Genomic DNA, 5,926 nt, shown 5'->3' with positions numbered 1-5,926 from the left:
TCTCTCTCTCTCTCTCTCTCTCTCTCACTCTCATATTCAGTTCCTTGAGTTAAAACTTCACCATCCGAATCCATATCTCTCCCAACATCACGACAGCCAAATTAAAGAGAATTCCATGCGTAGATGGTCAAGCGTAATCGCCATCGTGCGGGTCGTCGGAAGAGAGCGAAGATCGAGGTGCTTCTTAAGGAAACTCCATCTCCTAACCGGAGCATAAATACTGTAACGGACCCCCGCACCCAACCGGCTAGCTCTTGTAAAAAACCCAAAGACGAATTCACCCCCAGCAGTTCTGAAATTCCTCTCATAGACCTGATGGAATGTTCTCCCATCACCGTTCCCAGCTTCCCATCACCTTCCCATTACGAATTCACCCCCATTTCCTATTCCCCCGTTCCCCCAGAAGACGACACGGATTACGACGAAATCCTGAAATCTTTGGAACACTATATCGAAATTAACAGGCGCTCTTCTCCCTCCCCCCCCCCCCCCCCCCCCCCCACACACACACACACACACACACACACACACACACACATATGCAACCATATAATAAAACATAGACATATTCACGTAATCTCCGTTCTCAATTAACTATGCGATTAGATAAAAAGGATAATACAATGCAATTTATAAATTAGGAAATGTATACTAAATATTGTAATGCATAAATTGTTAAGTTATATTAAATATTAGTTGTAATTTAAATTGAGTCTCCCTTCATTCTCTAACCCTTCCGACTCATTCCTTCACCTCGAAGATCGTACGGGTCCTATCCCTGGTTATAAGGATTAAGTTCCTTGACCAAAAATAAGGACCAACAGTGGCACTGTCTTGGGCGGCGTAACAGCGCTTCGTATTTGCGTTTACCCGCACCAAAGACTCGCACAAGTGCTTTCGAGTTGTGGCACGCGTCCACGGAGCGATAAGCCATAAAAAGCGGTACAAGTTGCGCCCTACCTTGGCCCCCTCCTAATTCCTTCTTTCCACTAAGATAAAAATACTTTTGGGGCCTGGACGTAACAAAAGAAAGCTTATGAACATAAAACACCATATCGCAAACAATAGACAACAATTATCTGGTCAAAAACTAGTTTTCCCATATAGCACACTAACGTTGAATCAATATCTCAGAAACGTTGATTTGCAACATTGCGAACACTGCAGTAACATCGCGAAATGTAGATTCAATGTTGAAGAGATGTTGCAAAATCTAATGTCCGTTGAATAATAATGTCTGTGAGACATTGCAACTCATGCGACGTTATATTAAAATTAATTCAATTTTATTATTAAAATAAGTATTATTGATTAATATTATATTCCGGAACATACACGACAAAATTAATGAAACATAATAAAAAAAACCGCTTTCTACCTCATTTAGGAATTAATTTCCTTATTTTCCTAAGCGGTCACCCATCCAAATCTGTACTTCCACATGGCATGCTTGACTTCTTTGATCGTATTGGAACTGCTACTTTGATAGCCTATAAATATTGAATGTTAGTCGATGTATAATTAAGGGGATGGGCGGAATAAAGTGTCACGAGTGCCATTGCACAAGTGACCATTGCATAAGCACGTATATATATGTCAAAATATGAGTTATGGTAATAAGATAATATTAATAAATACTGCGAAAGAAAAAGAGGAATCGGAAGGCTGGTATTGCGAAAGCGATTAAAAGAACTCGGCCGTTGCATCCTTGATCGATAACCAGAACGCTGACCAGGAAGCGCTGATTCGGCAAGGACGGCCGAGAAGAGCAGGAGATAAAAAGAAAAGATGCGAAGCATTCGAGAGTCAATTCGAGAAGTCAAAAGCGCGTCGCGTTACCTGGTCTGTAACGTAATTATACTAAGATTAAAGGTGACAACGAATCTAACTAAGAGATACTAGTTTATTAATAAAAAGTGATTATACAAAAGTTATTCGGTATTGTGTGAGTTGATTATCCGCCTATTGTCGTCCCCGCTGGATCTCGAATCCAATACCGTGTTACGCGGTATAACAAAAGGCAAAATTCTACTTACGTCCTTTTTCGGGCAATTAGCTTTGCCATGTATTATAATTGATCGCAATAGAGAAGATTTATAACAAGAACTTCTTAAAGAGACATTACATAAATTCATTTAATATTGTATCCATTTAGGTATAACATAAAAATAGTAATTTATTTTAATTTTTATTAATATTAAGATTTTATAATTAGGCCTTTATTCCACCCATCCTCTCAATTGTAACATATAGCTATGTATACAAAGACCACGAGTCGATGTCGCGCATCGGACAAACAAACAATATCACACGCACGAGCATTCTAAACGCGCGACCAATTCTCGCGTAAACATATAAACTTATTAACAGTTTTTAACATCTTAACATCTTTATAATATATGATGCTTGATGGTAGCAGCAAATAACTTGTCAATTTAATTCGCGATTACTAGAGTAGTTTTAATTGCATTTGTTTAGTCCGGAAAAATAATTCGGCGCTCAGTTTGAAAAAGACTACAATATGGTATATATGCAAGTACATATACAGTATATATTAGTAATTCAATATTGAATTATTTAAGCAACGAAGATCCAGCTCCGACTGTAATAGGCATTTAAAATTCTAGGCATATAAATATCGTTTAGAAATGAATTTTGTCAAAAGATCAATTTGAATGATTTAAATTTTCTGTTTACATGACATTCTGATTTTGTTCATTTTTTAGAAAATAGAATAGATGTTGATATATAATTTATTCAATGTTACAATGGTATTTCAACGTTGCAGCAACATTAATAATCAATGTTGAAGAATCAATATAGATACAACACTGATAAAACATTGACACTTCAACATTGCAATATCTCAGTAACATTCTTTCAACATTCTGTGCTGTATGGGTTTTAATTTGTTGGCCGGTCAGTGTCAGACTAAGTATACTATTTTTTAATTTTAGTTAAAATTTTTTAATTTTAAACTCTAAAGATAACTCGTTATTTAGTTTAGAATGTAAAAAGAAAATCAGAAAACGATCGATAGTCAAGATAGGAAAACTTCGTTACTATGCAAGAATGACGCTGACTAACTAAAACCAAAACAAGTCGACATTTATAGCCTGTCAATAATCGGAAAGTAGACCTTGGGAAGCCCCTCCATGTCCGTCTGCAAATTGAGCATGCGTCTAAACTAAAATTAAAAAATAATATACTTAACCCTCGAACCACACACTGGATCTTTCGTGTCCATGCCATTTCTAATAGTTTTTATTTTTCATATACTTGTGAACATGGCCCTGTGCCTCCCCCCTCCCCCGGAAAAAAACTTTGTGATGGGGGGAATATAGGGAAACAACGGCGACGAGAAATCTCTATGTGTTGTCGAACAGTACGGTCACAAAGTTGCGTGAGGAACCGAAAGAACCATATTTGTAGTTGGAAGGTGTCTTTTTCACAAGTAAGTGAATCAGTTATATTTTGCAATTTTTGTATAGATAAGTAGGCTTATCTTACCGTGTCTATATTTTTTGCTGTATTCACTGCGGGAAGTCGATATGCGGGAAGTCCACAGATCACCGATATACAGCGAATGCATACTATAAAAAAATTTAATATTCTGTAATCACTTTTTACATATTTCTGTTTGCAAAAAAAAATAATCATTTTTGTATTTTAATAAAATCAAAAACTGTTTTTTCTTTGAAATTACTCTATTTGTCCACATTAAGAATATGATATATTTAGATGCTCAAATAATTGCACTTTTTTTGCATCTGGCTCCTGTAATATTTTTTTTTGTAAACTATGATATCTGTACAAAAATATCCTATAATGATTTTTTTTGGTACATGTATAGCAAAGTTACAATTTTTATATTAAAACTGAATTATTTTCTTTTTCTGGTACAGAAAGTAATTTCTATAATTCTTCTAAACATTTTTTCCAATGTTTACATAGCAGGATAATTTAGTAGAGACCTTAAAGAATATGTGTTAATTTTTACAGAATTTTTCGAGCACTTTAAGAGACTTAAAATCGAGTCGGACACGAATGATCCATGTGTGTCGTCCAAAGATATCGAAAATAAGTGTGTGGTTCGAGGATTAATCTGACACCGACTGGCCAACAAGTCAAAAACTAGTTTTTGACCAGATAATTGTTGTTTATTATTTGCAACATGGTGCTTTATGTTCATGGTGAGTTTTCTTTCTTTCATTGTGAATTAAATTTATTAGTTTTCCAAATTTCATCTGTGATATATTCTAAAAATTGTTCTTCTCTTTTTTTTGTACCTTTCATCTGAGTTTAATTTTAATATAGGATTTTTTTTGTGTAGCGGAGGGAGCTCAACAAGATAGTTATTACGTATACATTGTATCTATAAAGGTGATTTATGTTTCTGATGAGGGCTCAAAGATGAGCCGAAACATGTAAGCGCGTTATTGTAATAAAGAGTGTTATATTATTTGTGCAATGACTACCGCGCCCGACTTCTGTTGCCTTGTCATCTCCAAATTTCTTTTGAATAGTAAGAAGTCCTTACAGATTGATTTATGCTCTATCACACATAACTATCAAGAGACAAGGTTTCCACGGTGACAGCCGTGTTCCCGAAGTAAGCACAGCGAGAGAATCAATCGATACTGCGGAAAAAAGGCAGTAAAAAACCTGAAGAGATTATATAAACTTCCGATACATTAGATTTTTTATGTTAACATGCACTTTTTCAAACAAGAGAATTCTTTTCATCAGATTTACATAAATTTTTAACTAGCATATTATTTATGAAGTGTTATCGTGTCTTATTTTTATAAAACCGCTTTATATATTCCCGCGTGAGTCGCGTAACCGCATGTGCTCTGCGTATTTGTCGGCGGAGGTGGTAACAGATGAGAATAGACGGAGCAAGTAAACGGCCGATATGTAGACGGGAGTGTCCTCATTCCTACGAACGTGTGATATAGTTGAAAGTAGTGCATCTGCGATAGTCGAAAGAGACGTAGTTTATAGCTTGGTCATTTGTTGTACCTTAGGCAGTATGTCATCTTCATCTACTGATGTCGCTTTAACGAGACAAGAAGCATTCAAGGATTTCTCTTTTTTTGATGAAGAAACCGTATCTGTGGTGAGTATCAATGGTATCAGCAGTATCAGAGTCTCTCTCTCTCTCTCTCTCTCTCTCTTTCTCTCTCTCTCTCTCTCTCTCTCTCTCTCTCTCTCTCTCTCTCTCTCCCCTCCCCCCTCTCTCTCTCCCTCTCCCCCCTCTGTTCTTACTAAACACTATTTGCTTATCTCTTCATGCAATTAAGACAAAGAATAGATATACATACATTGTGTGTGTGATACTATAGTATTTGCTGATGCACGCTCTTCTCTATAGTACCATACGGTCGTCATATACAGGGTGTCTTTAAAAAAGCGCCGATTGAAATAATTCGTTATTTGTTGATTTTAATAAATTTTATCAAGAAAAATATTTCAATTCAAATACCAACGACCAAATAAACGAGCAATATAAGGTGTTTTGTTAAAATGCATCATGAAACGTATCTTTAAATTACAAATTACATAATAATCACCGATTAGAGTTAATCGAGTTGATGATATCCTTTGTATATAAGATTTAATTTTTTCTTCAAAAATATTCTTATAGTTCGAATTAGGGTTAACCGAGTTGATGATATCCTTTGTATATGTGATCGTATACAAACTTATCTTTTTAAAAAAAGGTAAAAAAAGCGCTAAGCGTGTATGTTTCTCGGGTAGAACCACCATTTGGGCCGGTTTCACCAACGCCAATTATTTAATCAGCCGTGGAACTGATCACTAATAGCGTTTGCTGTTTAGTAGAATTGAGCACTTACGGTTGACAGTGAATCACCGATTAGAGTTAATCGAGTTGATGTTTTTTCTTCAAGGATATTCTTAT

At 35.7% G+C, this 5,926-nt stretch overlaps 1 protein-coding gene and 1 long non-coding RNA gene across 3 annotated transcripts in view; both read left to right on the top strand.

Annotated features, from left to right (window-relative positions):
* Positions 1-3,102: 3,102 nt before the first annotated feature.
* LOC108769498 (uncharacterized) lies at positions 3,103-4,517 on the top strand. The gene is made up of 3 exons (XR_001940552.1): positions 3,103-3,454; positions 4,003-4,193; positions 4,334-4,517. It is a non-coding gene; the product is annotated as an uncharacterized LOC108769498 (long non-coding RNA).
* A 432-nt stretch (positions 4,518-4,949) lies between these two features.
* LOC108769497 (uncharacterized) overlaps positions 4,950-5,926 on the top strand; it is a 25,456-nt gene continuing 24,479 nt past the window's right edge. For both annotated transcript variants that reach the window (XM_018520515.1, XM_018520516.1), the window contains exon 1: positions 4,950-5,122. The gene's annotated coding sequence lies outside the window, so the exon portion shown is untranslated. The remainder of the gene's footprint in view (positions 5,123-5,926) is intronic.

Source organism: Trachymyrmex cornetzi, unplaced genomic scaffold (assembly GCF_001594075.2).
Source record: "Trachymyrmex cornetzi isolate Tcor2-1 unplaced genomic scaffold, Tcor1.1 scaffold910, whole genome shotgun sequence".
In the NCBI taxonomy this organism is placed as follows: Eukaryota; Metazoa; Arthropoda; class Insecta; order Hymenoptera; family Formicidae; genus Trachymyrmex; species Trachymyrmex cornetzi.
This window is presented reverse-complemented; position numbering and strand designations above follow the sequence as displayed.